Consider the following 18874-nt stretch of genomic DNA (forward strand, 5'->3'; position numbering starts at 1 on the left):
AATACTCAAGTCTAATACCATTAGGATTGTGGGCACTATATAGTTTCTTATTCTCTCTCTCTTCTCTCTCTCTCTCTCTCTCTCTCTCTCTCTCGCTCACACACACACACACACACACACACACACCAGTTACAGTCAGTATTGCTAAAATACAGAATTAGATAAAATATCTCAGGGTAAAAAAAGAAAAGGAAATAATATTATTAAGAAATGAGCAGAAAGACTACCTAAAGAAAAGAATATCCAAAGAACATATCTCTCTTATCCTTTTTCCATGTCAGCAGGAAGTATAACTCTCAGAGTTATTTAGGAAGTCCAGCACATATCATTACCTTCTCATGGACCAATTTCACTAGCCCAGCAAATCACACACCCTTGACATTTAGATTAAAAAGCTGGAGATGCATAGTGCCAGAGAGAGGTAGAAAGAGTCTACCACTTTTGGATGGCATGATGAAAGCAGTCTTTATGTAGGAGTGACAGACCGGGCTAGATTTTAGCACACTAAGCTAAGATGGGAGGTCTTCTAGTCCCAGGGGCTATATGAGAGTATAGTGGCCTGGGTCTCATTTAGAGTAATAGTAGACAAGAGAGAAGTCTGAAAAAGGAGTTTGATGGCAATCAGATTGTGGAGAGGGGGTGATTGTCTCAGAAGTATTGGTTAGACAGTGAGGATTTGGTAGAAGGTGACATTTTAGGTCTCTATTGAGGTCAATTTGAATAGTGAATTTAAATATTGAGATTCATGAGAACTGTGAGGAGCATTCTGAATATAAAGGTGATTGTTGTACTACGTGCTACCAACTAATTCTGTTCTTGGTGATTATAAAGAAGAAGCTGAGGAAAACTTAGAATACTGTTCTCTATTCAGGTTTAAACTGTAAGGCTATGGATTAGATAACCTCTTGAGAATCTTTCCATGTCAATGATCTATGAATAGCTATCTTTCTGATCTGGTTCTTTTTGAGTGTGTGAAATGTTTCTGACAGAACAGAGATTAAATGTCCTATGAACATTTCTCTATTAAAAATCTGCATGTCTAAAGACAGGGATGCAACTAATGATCTTCTGGGATTCAAGGTCTTCACTTTAACTGCAATGAAGAGTTATAGTCTGCCTATTTTGTTTTAGTTTTAGGAATAGACTTTTTAGTGCATTGAATTCTTCCACTGCCTGAATACAAATTTTAGTGATATTCATGAAACTCAAATTCTGAGGCCAAGATATAATGGAAATACAAAAGATAATAAAACTTGGTAGGAAAACAGAAACATAGCCATTTTCATGAGTGAAGACAGAGTAATAGATAATCAAATGTAAAGTTTAATAACAAACTCAGCTGAGTGTACCAAAATTGAGAGTTGATTAAAATAAAAAATTACAAATACACTGATCTTATTTTTGCAATTAGGACATGAAAGTTATTAAATCACAAATTCATTTATTGGATATTAGCATACATATATTTTAGATACAAAAAAAGCACAGTTTACATCCTGGAAAAAGAACTAGTATATATATGTTATTAAAATAATGCCTATCAATATAACTCAAACTAAATGGTCAATAGAATTTAGCTATTATGTCATCTACTGTCATCTACCTAAATTGATTAGGTAATTGCTGAATAGATCTAATTCAACTGTTGATTGAAATAATAGAAGTGTTTCCTGAGCTGGCCATTGTAATCATCTTTTAGCCAAATTGGCTGGGATATGCATTAGTTACAGAGTATTCTGCACTCTAATTCTCCACTCTCACCACATGCACATAATAGAATAGTTGGTCTTAGAGATACCATCCTGATTTTCAGAAAACATGCTCACCTTATAAGAAACTATGGCATACTATCTGGAAATATGGATGGGATGGGCTTTGGAGTTCTGTACAACAAACACAGATGTGAAGTGAGTGAGTGAATGTGAAGCACTTAGGTCATCAGCTGTCACCAACTAAGAACAATCATTATTAGCTATTATCACTAATACTTTCCTTTAAGAAAGAGAAAGTTATGTAACAAAACAAAGCTTTGGATTTAAAAAGAGAAAATCTGATTTTAGGGGTCTTTCTGGTTAGAGGCTAGAAAACTATTTCAGGAAACCTGTTTGGCTTGTTTACATCTACTTTCCTTCCAACTCCTTTGTGGGATACAAATAAGAAAAGCCAATATAGGTCAAGATCAAAGAACTTTGCCAACATATCCAATCAGTGCAACTATACACACTCAGCAAGCACTTCTCCCTTTTTGGACAATGAACACTTGGATAGCTGCTCCTTGCTTACATGCAGTAAGGCAGTAGAGTATAAAAGGCTAAGGTATGGGATTTGCAATCACACTGGATTTGAACCCTGGCTTCTTTGTTTATCAGAAAATCACCTAATTCTTCTGAGCTTCTATTTCTGTTTTTTTTAACTAATTAATTAATTTAAAAAATTTTTGGCCATGCCTGGCAGCTTGTGGGATCTTAGTTCCCCGACCAGGGATCAAACCTGCGCCCTCAGCAGTGAAAGTGTGGACTCCTAACCATTGGACCGCCAGGGAATTCCTAGCTGTTTTTTTTTTTTTTTTGAATAGAAACAGCAAGAGTACCTTTCAGGGTGGTTGTGATGGTTAAATAAAATAAGTCAATCAAACAATCACAATACTGCTTTCTACATAATAACCACTCATAAAATGCTAACACATTATTATTATTATTATACTTTTTCTTTAAAAAATATGTCTGTTTGGAATGTGATGAGGTCAAGAATCCATAATATTCTCTTATGGTTCTCTTTATCAACTAGATTCTTATCGAGGGAAAGGAGAGCTGGGGAAGAAGCTCTGAACACTTTTCGTTCTTGTAATTTATTAACATTGCTAAATGCCAAAGGAATGTTTAAAAATTAGAGCATGAGATAAAAGTATTTCAATAGGTCTTTATGTGAAATATTTATGAAAGTCTCATGAAGGACAGAAACAAACAAAAAGATGTGAAATAAACTATCAAATACCTATAAATTCCATTACTAAATTTAAAAAAATTTGGCTTTTATTAATATCTTAAGTCTTAGAATAAATGTGTACTTCGCAAAAGATTTTTCTAATTTCCCTTTGACCAATGTGTTTTTTGGGGCGTTGCTTTGCTATATAGATATCTGTGAATATCCATTTGTAAAGGGATGTGTTTATTTCAAGTAGAATTTCAATATCTTTGCTCTTCTCCTTTAAATTACTTTGATGAAAATATATATATATTTTTTTGTTTTTTTGTTTTTTTTTTTTTTTGCGGTACGAGGGCCCCTCACTGTTGCGGCCTCTCCCGCCGCGGAGCACAGGCCCCGGACGCGCAGGCTCAGCGGCCATGGCTCACGGGCCCAGCCGCCCCGCGGCATGCGGGATCCCCCCGGACTGGGGCACGAACCCGTGTCCCCTGCATCGGCAGGCGGACTCCCAACCACTGCGCCACCAGGGAAGCCCGAAAATATATTTTTAAAAAGTATATAATTTTGCCCGAAAGGGGCAGAAAAAAATCTACCTCACTGGCTTGCTTTAAAATTTCTCAAGTTATTTTCTCATTTGACAACTAAATCAAACAACCAGTGCTCTTACTTTCTCTGATCTAAACAATTTTACAGAAACTACCTTGCAAATGTCCCAAGAGATGAGCCTGCCCACAGTGAAAAATGTACTCAGCAGGATATTCACTTAATGATAATGATTATTCTTCTATGTAATGGACATTTCACTGTCAGTAAAGTGTAATATTATTCTGTTGAAAGCTTTACATATGCAGCCAGCTCCAAAGACATACTAGCTTAACTTGCATATCTCACTTTCCAGTTTTATCATTTGCCTTTTTGCATATTCAGTGAAATTCTTTCATGCTTGGTATGTGGAATGCTTTATGCTGGTGTCCTTTGCTTCTATTGGGAAAAAAATAATCTTTCATAGTTTGTATGAACATGGATTCATGAATATATTTTACATGATATCCTGGGAGAGAAGATGGTAACTATCCTTCCACCACGTATGAATATATAGCTAGAGATTTAAGTTTTCTCCTTTCAATAAAGCAAAAGCTTGCTATGTTTCCACATTTTACAATTGCAAACATTTAACTTGGTCCGGATTTCCAGTCAGCAGAGGTCAAAGATAAGAGGCTGGTAGTATACTTGGATGGCTTACTGAAAGCTCTCCCTAACAGTAACACAAAATCTCTGCATAGGTGTCAAAGAGTCTGTAGTTCCACAAAAATACTCGTTTGTAGATTTAGCATTAAACCCTGCTTTCTCTTTAAAATACAAATATAATAATTCTGGGACCTAAAATTATGTCAGCTCTACATTCAGATAATGTTCTTCCAAGGTAGGAATTTACCACTTCATTAGAGACAAGGACACTAAAATGTAGCAAGATGCCAAAAAAGGATGAAGATAAGTTTGGAACCCCTAAACCCTGAAAACAAGCCTAGAATTCTTCGCAACTGAAACATGGATATCTGATGTATCTCAGGATCTAAGAGGGTAGGTTTCAGATGCAATTATTTCCAATTTTATAGGCTACCCTTTAGAAAACTGAGTAACCCTAAAATGTTTGACAACTTAATGATATTGTACAATATATATTAGGAGATAGGTTCCATTTTCCTAAGAAAGGGTTACTCAAACGCATTTGACCACAGAATTTCTTTAAAAACATAATGTTGCTAGAATACTAATGAAGATGATGAGATTATGATCCACCTCTCGATTAAAATTGAGAGCAAAATAATGGTCTGAGAGATAAATTTATTTCTGTGAGTAATGCTTAAAAATATTTCTATTTTGATAACATCAGATAATATTACCAATATATGCTAAAATGAAATCATTCACATGACAGAGATCAGATCTTATCAACAAGTTTGAAAGTAAATGCTTCCTAAATCATTAATACATAGATTGACTATCATGTATCATGTGCTCTCTTGTCCAATTTCCTGGTATTTGGAGGCTCAATTCAAAAATTTTAAAGGCACATTTTACTACAGTATATAAAAATATAGTTATTCTTCTTACATTTGTTCAAAAATAATGACTTGTTTTTAATGAAACATTATCAAGAATTCAAGCAATGCAGCAAAATACATACAATTAAAAAAATAAAACCTCAAACTATGCCAGCCAGAAGTGACTATTAACCCTGAGTAATCTTTTTTCAGTCACTTCTATGCATCTAAACATGAAATCCTAGGTAGGAAGGTCTAAGAAGATGTACATAATTATATAAAAATAAGACTGCTCATTTTTATAATTCTTATCACGATGTAATTTATATAAAACAAAATTTGCTACTTTGTTCAATTTTATGTGCTTTGGTAAATATATAGAGTGGTGCAACCACCACCACGGTCATAATATTGATTACATTTTTTTGCCCTGAAAAAGTTCTCTCATGCGCCTTCGCCACCACGAATCTGTTTTCTGCTGCTATAGCTTTGCCTTTAATAGAAATTCATGTAAAAGAAGTCATGCAGCATGTTGGCTTTCTGTCTGAGTCTTTCACTTGGCATAATGCATGTGATTATCACCTATGTTGTTGTGTGAGTAATTCATTCCTTTTTATTGCTCGATATTGTTCCATAGTATACATGTGCCACACCTCTATACATCCATATAGCAGTTGATGGACAGGATGTTTTCAGTTGTTGCAGGTTTTTTTTCAGTTTGGGTTTATTACAAATAAAGCTGCATTTGAGAAGACTTTCTGTGTGTGTGAATTCTTCACGTTGGTAAATACAAAAGACTAGTACTGCTGAGTTACATCATATATGTATATGTACTCTTATAAGACGCTGTCACATTGTTTCTCAGAGTGACTATAAAATTTGGCATCCTAACCAGCTATGTGTGGAATTCTATTCGTGCCACATCTTTGATGATGCTTAAATTTTTATTACTCTAGTGAGCGTATGGTGGTTTCTCAAGGAGGTTTAATTTCATTTCCTTAATGACTAATGATTTTTATCATCTTTTTACATGTATCTTTGCCATTTGTATACTTCTTTGGCTGTGGCCATTTTGTTGTTGTTGTCATTGTTGGATTATATATTAGTATCTGGGGGCTGCCATAAGAAAGTGCCACTAACTGGATAGCTGAGAATAACAGACATCTATTGTCTCACAGCTTGGAGGCTGGAAGTCCAAAATCAAACTGTTGGCAAGGCCACATTCCCTCTGAAATCTGTAGGGAAGAAGGCTTCCTTTCCTCTGTCTAGCTTCTGGTGGTTGGCTGGTAATACCTGTCATTTCTTAGTTTGCAGCTGCAGTATTTCAATCTCTGCCTGTGTCCCTTCAGCGTCTATGTCTCTCTTCTAATTTTTTTTTTTTTTTTTTTTTTTTTGTGGTACGCGGGCCTCTCACTGTTGTGGCCTCTCCCGTTGCAGAGCACAGGCTCCGGACGTGCAGGCTCAGCGGCCATGACTCAGGGGCCCAGCCGCTCCGCGGCATGTGGGATCTTCCCGGACCGGGGCACGAACCCGTGTCCCCTGCATGGGCAGGCGGACTCTCAACCACTGAGTCACCAGGGAAGCCCTAACTGGATATTCTTGATTGATTATTTTTCAATATGGACATTTAAATCAAAAGATCTATTGATCTCTTTTGAGATAATGTTAAATTTATAGATTAACTTACAGAACATTGATGTCATTATGAGGTTATTTTCTATACACATGCGTACACACACATATGCAGCCTTACCATCATATACTCACTCCTCCCCTCACACACAGATACACACAAACACCTAATTTCTCATTATGTGGTCTGTTTCCCTTGATTTTTCTGCCTGCCTGCCTTCCTTCCTTCCTTTCTTCCTTCTTTCCTCACTTCCTTCCTTTCTTCCCTCCCTCCCCCCCTCCTTTCATTCTCCTTCTTTCTTTCAGCAGTTGAGTATTTCTTTTGACATTTAGGAGGTTTTGTATCATTCTAGTGGCTGCCTTTATGCTAATTCTCTAACATAATACCTTAGTTCCCTCTATTATTTCTAACTAAAGCTGACAAGTATAGCACCAATGATTACCAAAGCATAAGTCAAAGAGCATTTTTAAAGTTGTGATAATTTTTAAGCAATCAAAATTTTTCTGAACAGAAGCCAACATTGGAAATATTCTTTTTAAGTTTTATAAGGTCATCACAGAGGAGTTATAATTTCTATCTCTTGCTTTTATAATAAATGTTTATAAATGTCTATAAGTATAATAAATGGTGTTAAAAAGATATCACTTTCCCTTTACATATTTAATCACATGAAAATATTTCTTAGAAAAAGAATAACAACCCAATTTCAGGTATCCTTTCACATGTCAAAAGAAATGTTCTTGTCTGTGTATAAGACTGTGTATGTATAGCTCATGTAATCATAATCATTATGGTATAGCCATACCTTTAAACAGTATGTCATACTTTTCTGACAGTTTAGTATAAAACAGTTTTCTACATTTGGAGCACGATTTTCTATTCACTGTCTTGAACCATCATTGTAAAACAAAATTTTGTCATCTTAATGCAATTAAATCATAATTGAGAGCACAACAATTCAAATTTCAAAATTCTTTTATGGTGAATCTAATTAATAGCATTTAAAGGTCCTTAGGCTTATGTTTTGCTTTTATTATCACAGTACTCCCACAGAGCAATAGTAAGCCCCAAAGACTTTGAAATATAATGGAGATTTCCACTGACCTCAAAGTGCCTTAACACTTCTAATTTCGTATCCAAGGTAATTGCTTTAATGCTCTTTGCTAGTACTTTTGCTATCATTTACATATCATGGCCTCTTCCAGATATGTTTGTCCTCTGACACCCACTAAATCAGACAGCCACAATGCCTTGAGAAAAAGAAGACAGTAAGGCTAAGGATTAAAATGCAAGCCTACCAGAGACTAATGATAGAAGGTTGAGGGACTTCCCTGATGGTCCAGTGGTAGAGTCCACCTTACAGTGCAGGGAATGCGGGTTCAGCCCCTGGTCAGGGAACTAAGATCCCGCATGCTGCGGGATAGCTGGGACGGCTCACCACAACTACTGAGCTTGCGTGCCTCAACTGGAGAGCCCGCGTGCCACGACTAAGACCCGACGCAGCCAAAAATAGATAAATAAATAAATATAAGAACTATTATTAAAAAAAAAAAAAGAAGGTGGAACTCCATGTTCTGGGCACTGGGATCTTGCCGAAGAACTGTACAGTGGTGGCAGAGGTACTGGAAGAGAACAGTTGTGTACAACAAGGGCAGAAAGTTCCAAATGTTACATTTTTTCCTCCTCTGTCATACCACTACACAATTGTAGGTCTCCTGAAACAGCTCTGCTAGTCCAGCCCTAGTTTTGCCTGTGGTCCTTATCAGTCATCAGGAGGAATCCAGGAGTAGCAGAATATAAAATTAGAAGTGGTTTAAAGTAACATATAGCAGAACATATTCCCAAAAAGCATATAGCAGAACATATTCCTAAGTGAAGTGTCATAAAGTGGTAAATGTATTTGAGAAACAAAACATGTTGTGAAATCATAAGAATTATATCTATATCGGTCTCTGCCCCCTGTTCCTGATACAGAGCTCCTAAAACCCTCACAAATAGGGGGCTAAGAGAACCTTTTGTTCTAATATTTAGTCTTTGACCTCGGTTGCCAACACAGAGATTCTAAAACTTTTGTAATTTCCTGAATGATAAGAGCGTATGACACTGATATCCTAAAATCCTTGGAATTTCCTAGGTGATAGGAACGTCTTGTGTTCTAATGAGTTGATTCTTGGTGGATGTGGACTGGTCACCAGAAAGACCAAGACATGATTAGAAGCTTGAAACTTTTAGCACCATCCCCTATTCTCCACAGAGGAGCTGGAAATGGAGATAATAACTGATCATGCCTATATGATGAAGCCTCCATAAAATCTCAAAAGTAAGGAGTTAGGGGAGTTGAACACATCCCATCCATGTGCCGGGAGGGTGGCCCATCCCAGCTCCATGAAGATAGAAGCTCCTGTACTTGGTACCCTTCTAGACCTCACCTTCTGTATCTTCATCCAGCTGTTCATCTGTATTCTTTATTATATAAATTGGCAAATGTAAGTGTTTCTCTGAGTTGAGTGAAACTTTCTAGCAAGAATATCCAAGGTGTGAGGTTATAGGAACTTCCAATTTGTGGCCAAGTTGGACAGAAGTTGTGGATAACCTGGGGACCTCTTACTTGCGATTGGTGTCTGTAGTGGGGAGCAGCCTTGTGGGGTAAGGACCTTAATCTATGGGCTCTGCACTAACTCCAGTTAGTGTCAGAACTTAATTGAATTGCAGTACACCCAGCTGGCATTGAAGAGAGCTGCTTGGTGTGGGGGAAAAACCCACACCCTGAGTATGTGAATAAAAGAGAAATAGAGAAATTTTCTTAGACACATATCATGCCCCCATTGTGGATTCACAATGTATGTTTCTTCCTGAAGACCGATCTACGGTGAAGAAATCAATGTTGCTAATTAAACCTACTAATCAGTTTTCAATTTATTTAGCTACACAACTTATATTTTCCCCTATGCTACATTTTTAACCTTCCATGGAGCTAATATTATGCAGAACATATTCTGTAAAATGCTGGTCTAAAGATTTTCGTAATTTATAACTTACTAAAGTTTGTAGCTGCATCAGATCCCTTTGGAGGTGTGGTGGGTATAAATTAAACCTATAAACCTTTGAAGTTGGTCTTTTGAGTGACTCAAGGAGTGTTTCTGCAAGTATCAGCTTAATAAACAAACAGCAACATCTGATTTTTCATTACTATCAAGTCCATAAAGTAGATGTTAGCTGCACATATTTTTAATTACTAGTATCATAAAGCTTTATTGAAAAGCATAATATTTACATCAAAGTTAGCATTTGAGTTATGCTGGATTTTGGCTACTGTGGAGGCTAAATTTAATGATAATAATGAACATGCAGAAGGAATTATTAATATTTTTAGTCAAGTTATATCAGAAAATCCTTTCAACAACTCAGTGAGTGAAACAGGATGTTGGTATTATTCTGCCCGTTTAAAAATTGTTATTGTATTTTTTTGACCCTAGGGAACCCATGTGTTATTTACATTTGTGTGTATTGTGTGTGTGTGTGATAGAATAATTCTGTGCTTCAAGGACTAAACAGAGGTCTCAGTGTTTTTACTGAGCTTGCTCCTAACTTTTCATGATGTTACAGGTAATACTACCAAGTACTTTGATGTCATTTTCTAAGACACAATGTTGAAATCATGTTGGCTATCATTATTGCTCCTTTGGAAGTACATTTAATCCCATTCAAATATATCATTGCTTTTCTCTGCCTTTTTGCACACTATTGATAATTGTGTTTAAGATATTCACATCATTTTTTGTTTTGTCCCTCAAAAAAAATTGTTACCACCTTTGGGATAAAGTCAGTTTGTGCAGGTTTCTTTGCTTTAATTTTTTCCCCCAGAAGATGATGTAGCACTGGGTACAAAAAGAAACACTATGAAAGCTATGACTTCCTGAGGGTCCTTGGGCTTCTGACTCTCTCTTAAACATCATAGAATTTACAGGATTATATAGGAAAGAGTTAGGTGATTGATTGAACATTTTATTTCTTATCCAGTTGTTTCACTTCTTAAATAAACTTTGTATGGAAGTATAAAGAGGCAAGTACATAAGTATAAGTGTAAAGCTCAGCTAATTTTTATAACATTGGCATACCAGATAACCAACACCCAAAATGACAATATTATCAGCACAAATCCATACATGTCACTACCACGATCCCCACCAAGTAAACCACTATCCTGACTTCTAATGCATTAGATTTACATAAGGGCATCATCTAGTATATTCTTGTTTGTGTTCGTCTTCTTCCACTCAACATTAATTTTTGAGATTCTTCTATTGTATGTGTAATAGTGGTTTGTTTATTTTCAGTGCTGTGTAACATTCAGTTGTAATATATTTATCTGTATGTGATCATTCGGATTGTTCACACAACAATGGGCTTTTACAAACAGTGTTGCTGTAAACATCTGTGTACATTTCTTTCAGGTGTTCACTCCGGAATGAAATCACTGGGTCTTAAGGTATACAAAAGGTTGTCTAAAGTAGATGCTGTCGAATTCTTTTCCAGAGTGATTTTACCAACATATTAACACCAATGTAAAATAGTTCAAATTGCTCCACACGTTCACCAACACTAGATAACATCACTTTCAAAAACTTTAGCTAATATGTTGTGTGTCTGCTAGATTACTGTCATTTTTTTCATTTAATTTTCAGTCTTAATGAGGTATAATTAGATGCAATAGCATCCATTTAAAATTATATCATTGGATAAATTTATACAAGTATAAAATTGCCATCTCAATCAAAATAGAGAATACTTCCATCACTCCCAGAAAGTTCAGTTGTGCCCCCTTTCAGCCAATCTCCTCACCACCAGTCCCAAGCAAATACTACCTGATTTCTGTCAGTAGTGTCACTTGATGTTGGACTTCGTATGAATGCAATCATACAGTACGTACTGTTTTGTGTCAGTTTCTTTTATTAAAAAAAATATTTTTAGTCGATCTATGTTTTTATTTGTATCAGTAACTCATTTATTTTTATTGCTGAGTATTATCTCATTATATAGATTTATGCCATAATTTGTTTATCATTCACCTTGTGATGAGCATCTAAGTTGTTTCCAGTTTTAGTGTGCTAAGAATAAAGCTGCCAAGTTCATACTCAATAAAGCTGCTGTTCATACCCAAGTCACTACGTGGTCATCTTCACTAAGTGTATCGTATGACAAGTGTACATTTAATTTTGTAAGAAGATTCTAGTATTTTTTCCAAAGTGATTATACCATGTAGACACCTGCCAACAATATATGAGTCCCAAGAATTTCACATCCTTTCCTGCACTTGATATCATCAGTCCTTTAATGTTAGTCATTTCAGCCATTGAGCAAGTTGGTATTTCATTGTGGTTTTAATTTGCATTTCCCCATAATCAATAACAGTGATCATTTAAAAAATGTATTCATTGGTGATTTGTACATCTCCTTTTGTGAGGTATCCTTTCAAGTCTTTGGTCCACTTTTTATTGGATCTTTTGCCTTTATATTATTGAGTTGTAAGAGATCTTAAAATAGTCTGTATGGAAGTCCTTGTCTGACATATGCATGCACAGAGTAAATACATCCTCTCAATTTGTGGACTGCTTTTTCATTTTCTTTAGAAACTTTTAAAGAAGCAGAGAACTTTAATTTTGAGGAAGTCCAATTTTTATCTTCTTTTATGCTTGATGCTTTGTTTTTCTTATCTAAAAAATCTCTGCTAACTCCAATTTATGAAGATATTCTCCTGTTTTCTTCTAGAAGTTTTACATTTTTACCTTTATTTTTAGGTTCATGACCCATTTCAAATTAATATTTGTGTATGGTGTGAGATAAGGGTAGAAGTTCTACTTTTTTCACATGTCTATCCAGATTGTCTTGCATCAGTTATGGAAAAGAATACATTTCCTCATTAACATACACTGGCGCTTTGTTAAAAGTTAATTGATCATATATTTGTGGATTTATTTCTGGACTCCATCCTATTCCACTGATACTGTATACCTACCTATCCACTAATACCACTTATCTAGATTATATTAGCTTTATTTAAGTCTTCAAATTAGGTAGTGTAATACCTTTACCTTTGTTTCCATCTTTCATAAAATTTTGGCTATTCTATGCCCTTTGCTTTTCCAAATAAATTTTAAAATAAGTTTGTCAAAGTCTACAAAAATGCCTGCTGTCATTTTGACTGAGACTGTGTTGAATCTATAGATTAACTGTGGGAGAATGAACAACTTAATATTGACTCTTTCAACCAATCCTTGAACAAAGTATATCTCCATTTACTTGTCTTATTAAATTCTCTTAGAAATGTTTTTAGTTTTCAGTATAAAAGCTCTGAAAATTTTTTTAAATTTATTTCAAAATATTTTGGATTTTTGCTGCCACTAGAAACAATACTGCTTTTTAAATTTTAAATCATAACTTCATCATAATTATTTGTTGTTAATTCATATAAATACAATTAATTTTTTCCACACTGGCATTTGTTCTGTGATTTTTATTATATTTACTTTTTAATTCTAGTAGGAATTTTTTTTGGTTGTTTCCTTAGGATTTTACCTGAACACAATCATATCATTTGGGGATGGAGAAAGCTTCATTTCTTCCTTTCAAAATGTTTTTAACCTTTTTTTCCCTTTATGGCACTGTTTAGGACCTCGAGTACAATTTTGAATAGAAGTGGCAAGAATAAATATCCTTTCCCTTTTCTCAAATATAAGAAAAAACATTCAGTCTTAAGAATTCATACTTAAGAACATTCATACTTAAGAATGGTGTTAACTGTAAAATATTTTGTATATACCTTTTATCAGGCTGAGGAAATTTCATTCAATTAATTTGGTTGATAGTGTGTTCAGATTTTCTGTGCTCTTTTTAGTTTTTTAATCTACTTAACCTATTATTACTGAGACAGACATGTTTGTGAATTTGTCTATTTCTCCCCTTAGTTCTGTCAATTTTTCTTCATGAATTTTGAAGTTTTCTTGTTAGGTGCATAGATTTTAAGGAGTGTTATATCCACCTGATGAGTTGTCCTTTCTATCATTATGGTTTTCCAATCTTTTAGTTTCAACTTACTTGTGTATTATGTTTAAAGGGCATCTCTTATAGGAAATATATAATTGGGTCCTTTTTAAAAAAGTACTTCTGACACTATTATGTAGAGTGTTTAGTTAGTTTCATTACATTTAATGTAATTTTTATATGATTAGGATTCAGTCCCACATCTTACTATGTATTTTTCATTGTACCTTATGATTTTTCTTTGTTCCTTTATTTGCTTCTTTCATTCTTTCGAGTAAATCAATTTTTAAAGTTATATTTCATTTTCTCTATTGACTTCTTTACCTCTTATTATTTTTGTAATGGTTGCTCTTAAGCTAAACTATGCATTCTTAATTTATCAATGTGTACCTTGGTCAATATTTCACCATTTCACACTTTTGCCACTTTACACATTACATCTGACACTTCATACTCCATACTACACATTTCTCACCTGCCATTTCACAAACACAATTACATTAAAATGGCATAATTTTATTCATGACCCCTGTTGCCCTCTATGCTATTGTTGTCATGTCATTTGCTTCTATTTACCTCATAAACTCTACTTTACAATATATTATTTTTCCTTTAATCCATTAACTGTGTTTTAAGTAAACGCAGGAAGAAAAAATAAAGTTTTAACTTTTCCACCTATTTACCTTTTTATTTCTTTAGTGTTCCTCAATCTTTCCTGTTAGATACGAGTGTTCCCATTTGATATCATTTTCCTTCAATGTAAAAAATATTCTTTTTGTTTCTCACAGTGCAGATCTGCTAGAGATAAACTCTTAGCTTCCATTTATCTGAAAATGACTTTATTTCCACCATGCTCTTGAAGGGTTTGCATTCTGGCCTTGATTTTTTTATGGTGAGATGTCAATTAAATGTAGGGGAACAATGATGTAAATTGTTCCCCTACATCTTATGTGCCTTTCCCTTTTCTAGTAACTTTCCAGATTTTCTCTTTAATTCTTATTTTCAGTAGTTTGATTATAATGCATTTAGGTGTGATTTTCTTTGTACTTATCCTGCTTAGGTATACTGAACTTCTCGGATCCGTAAGTAATAGTTTAAATCAAATTTGATAATTTTTTAGCCACTATTACTTCAAATATTTTGGCCAGTTCTTACTGTCATATTTCTGTGACCCAAACTTCATATATTTTACATCACTTTATCCAGATTCCTGACTCTGTTAATTTTAAAAATCTTTATCTTTATATTCTTCAGATTAGAGATCTATTTATTTGCCCTCAAGTTCACTAACACTGCCATCTACACTCTGCTATTAAGACCATACTATGTATGTTTTTATTTATTATTATACTTTTAGGTCCTAGTATTTCCATTTGTTACTGTTTTGATTTTTATAGTTAACATTTGTTTTCTGAGATTTCCTAAATGGTGACTCATTAGACCTTTTTTTTTTTTCTATGCTAGGCTTGAATTTCATGTTGCTCTGCCATTGTGTGGAATTGTCCCCAAGCAGATAATCTATGAATAATGATACCTTTCCTTCCTTCCTTCCCTCCCCCTTTCTTTCTTTCCTTCCTTCCTTCCTTCCTTCCTTTCTTTCTTTCTTTCTTTCTTTCCGTCCTTCCTTCCTTCCTTCCTTCTTTCCTTCCTTCCTTCCTTCCTTCTTTCTTTGGTCTCCTTTATTCATGTCTTATTGCACTGGCTAAAACTTCCACTAAAATGTTGAAGAGAAATTAAGCTACCAGGCATTCTTGTCTTGTTCCTGGTCTTATGAGGAACACTTTGAATTTTTCACAGTAAAGTGTGATGTTTACTGTAAATTAAAAAAAATCAAATTAAAGATGTTTCCTTTCATTTCAAGTTTTCTATGAGTTTCTATCTTGACTGGATAGTGAATGTCATCAAATTTCTTTTCTGCATCATTTTATGTGATAAATAAGATCAATGAGATTTTGATGCTTAAATAAACCTTACATTATTAAACTGGCCAACTCTGTCGTAAGATATTTTGTTTAGGATTTTTGAAACTTGGATGCTCTCTAATTTTGTTTTCAGGTAATATCTTGTAAGATTTAAATATCAAGGTTATGCTGGCCAGCAAAGAATCACCTGTATATCTTTTTCTATCATACGTTCCATTTTTCCTCTTGATGTATTTTTTGCATGCCTGGTAAGTTTGAATTGAATATGAGACACTGTGTATGAAAAATTGCTGAGAATCTTGATAACATCTTCCTCCAGAGATACTTCACCTCAATTTGTAATAGACAGAAAGTGAAGACAGTTTACCTCAATCAAACCAGAGAATGTGCTGGTACCAGACTAGATTATTATTATTATTATTTTTGCTGTACGCGGGCCTCTCACTGTTGTGGCCTCTCCTGTTGCGGAGCACAGGCTCCAGACGCGCAGGCCCAGCGACCATGGCTCATGGGCCCAGCCACTCCGCGGCATGTGGGATCCTCCCAGACCGGGGCACGAACCCACGTTCCCTGCATCAGCAGGCGGACTCCCAACCACTGCGCCACCAGGGAAGCCCTAGATTATATTTTTCATAAAGACTCTGTCCATCCTTGGTTCACACCCTCTTCTGCTGTATAACTCTTCTAGGGTTTCAACTGATTGTTTACTAGGGTCTATCTTCTTTGGAAGAGTCTAATCCTCAATTTTTGCTCTTCAGCATAGTGACACAGTTGAAAAGTTGATTCTGCTTTTCAAAAGTTCTCTGCGTACCTTCTTAGCATTTTTCCCTTGAAGTTTATATATTTGGAAATGCATTTTGAGGGAAACCATAAGTATAAGGCTCAGTTCTGCACATCTCCTTCACTCTGGATCTTAGTTCCTTAAGTCCTAACTATCTTGGAAGTCCTGGGCTTTAGATTCTAATTTTTGTCTCTCTAGCCTTGGAAAATTGCCAGAAGCATTGTTAGCTGCTCTGATTCTTATCTGTGACCTACTTCCATATTCTCAGCCAGAAGTATCAGCAGATGCCACTATGAGAAAAGTGGCTTGCACAATGTCAACTTCCCACTCTCTAATTCACTTCCATCTAGAAATCTGGCTCTTTAATACCTTATTGCCTTGGAATTTCTCTAAAAGCTTCAAACAGAAGATTTTTATGTTTTATTTAACTTGTACATTTACTCTAAGAAGGAACTTTGGCCTATAGAACGGTAATTCATCATACCTGGAAATGAAAGACGTTCGCTGCAGGAGTTTAATATTTTTTTGATAAATCCAAAGAAATATTTTTCTATTTATTGCTACTAATTAGAATCAAAAGCACATTTTCAAGTGCCTCACATGAATATCTATGAGGGAAAGGAAGTTTGGGGACTTGGAATAGCATACTTTTGCATAAATTGGATTACAGTATTTAATGGAACTTGGAAGTATTCAGATACCATTTTCTTCTTAATTTTTTCCTTTCAGTTATATATAGTTCTATATAATTAACAACACAACTGTTTCAATATTCCTTCCTACAATGGGGATATAATAGTTTATTAATAGTACTTACATGTTACCATTTCATGGATGCAATAGCTCTTGTCCATTTCCACTTTCCTATTTTCTTTCCCGTATAGAGACTGATTCCTAAATAGAAAACATCATCTATGGGTATTCATAATGATACGTAAGTTCATGACATAGAAGAAGGCAATAAAAAGGAGGATAATAAAACCTCTAGGTTGAGAAATGTCACAGTATTTATGTCATATTATATTATTTATTAAACAAATATGTGATGTAGGATATTCATTTAAGCAATATATCCCAACAACCATAACCCCATATTATGGGATAAACTGATTTTTAATTAAATCATTATATGAAAGAGTCAACATAAAATTTATTTAGCTATATATAAATACTAAAAATCTGAGCTTTAAATAAGGAAAAAAAATCCTATTAAAGAACTTGTTTACTGTGGCTGTCAATAATGGATTGTAAGTTACAATGCTATAAATAACAAAAGACAAACTATATAAAGAGAACTGGCACTGTAAAAATATTCCAACACTTAGCTATGAATTAAGATCAGTAGAAATGTAGAATTTTTGTAAATCTCTGCAGTGTGCATTATTTTTTATCTCAGTTTAATGATTCTCTACTACTAGGGCAGGGAAGAAAGCAATTGCTGTCAACATCCTCATTCATTAAAGTATTGGGGAAAAACTCCAATAAACATGTTTTTTTTTTTCTTTTTCTATTGTCTTAATCATGAGAGTCTTTTCCCAATTTGTGCTGTGCCATCTTTGAATAATTCCTCCTTTATACCCATAAATTCTACTCAACTGGGGAAATGGAGGAATTTTTAAAAGAGCTAATCAGAAGTTTTGATTCATCATAGTTAAAATTTAAATATTATCTTTTCTTAGAAAACAATATTTATTAGACATCAAGGAATTCTAAACAAAAGTAAAACAATTTTTTAAAAATTTCAAGCATGGCTCACATCCTTCTGTAAATATTTTGACTTTTCCTTGTACTCAAGAGAAAATAAATCTCTAAAGATCGTATTTGTTTTCACTGACAAATGCGCTACTAGATCTTGGGTCTACACTGCTTCATATCTTGTGGTTCATTGTTCTTAAGGCAGTTTTCCTTTCAAAAACTCTCTTTGTATGTTATTCATATTGTTATCCCATAAACCACTGACATTCTGAGGCATTTTATTCCTTTGGTCTTGGCTAACTATCCCCTAAAACATTTTATAAAAAAATATCATTTTAAAAATAAGAAGAAAGAAAGAAAAGAAAATCCTGATACCCTTGTCTAAATGGAATTCACAATAAAGTTCAATCAGAAATATTTCACGTGAAAATTACACACATGCAATTTCTAAGGAGTATTCTGGGAGGTATATACAATATGTCCTAAAAGTACTGCAGCCTACAAAAATTAGAATGAATAAGTTAATTGGTTTAAAGAATAAATGAAACCACTCTTGGCAGCTGATGTTGGGGAACTGAGCAAAGTATTTTATAATTATCACTCAAATTTCTTTGGGAGTCAACATTATTTTTTTCTAGTGGAAGAAATAGTGAGTGTTATATTAATATTTACAAAGGACTTAAGTGACCACTCTTATTAGTATAAGCCTAGTATATCCAATTGAAAGGATAGTCCTAGGAATGTCAAATTACAAAGTTTAAATAAGTCTTAGTGATTTTTCTTGCACAGCTAAAATTCTTAATAGTTTAATGTCAGGACAAATTCAATTCAG

The 18874-nt window shown here is 34.4% G+C and overlaps 1 protein-coding gene across 1 annotated transcript in view; it reads right to left on the reverse strand.

Annotated features, from left to right (window-relative positions):
* Positions 1–18874, reverse strand: part of ZNF608 (zinc finger protein 608) — a 1156357-nt gene that overhangs the window by 760466 nt on the left and 377017 nt on the right. Inside the window, exon 3 of the mRNA XM_079918637.1 lies at positions 17165–17241. The gene's annotated coding sequence lies outside the window, so the exon portion shown is untranslated. The remainder of the gene's footprint in view (positions 1–17164; positions 17242–18874) is intronic.

This window comes from Stenella coeruleoalba, assembly GCF_951394435.1.
Source record: "Stenella coeruleoalba genome assembly, chromosome: 3".
NCBI lineage: Eukaryota > Metazoa > Chordata > Mammalia > Artiodactyla > Delphinidae > Stenella > Stenella coeruleoalba.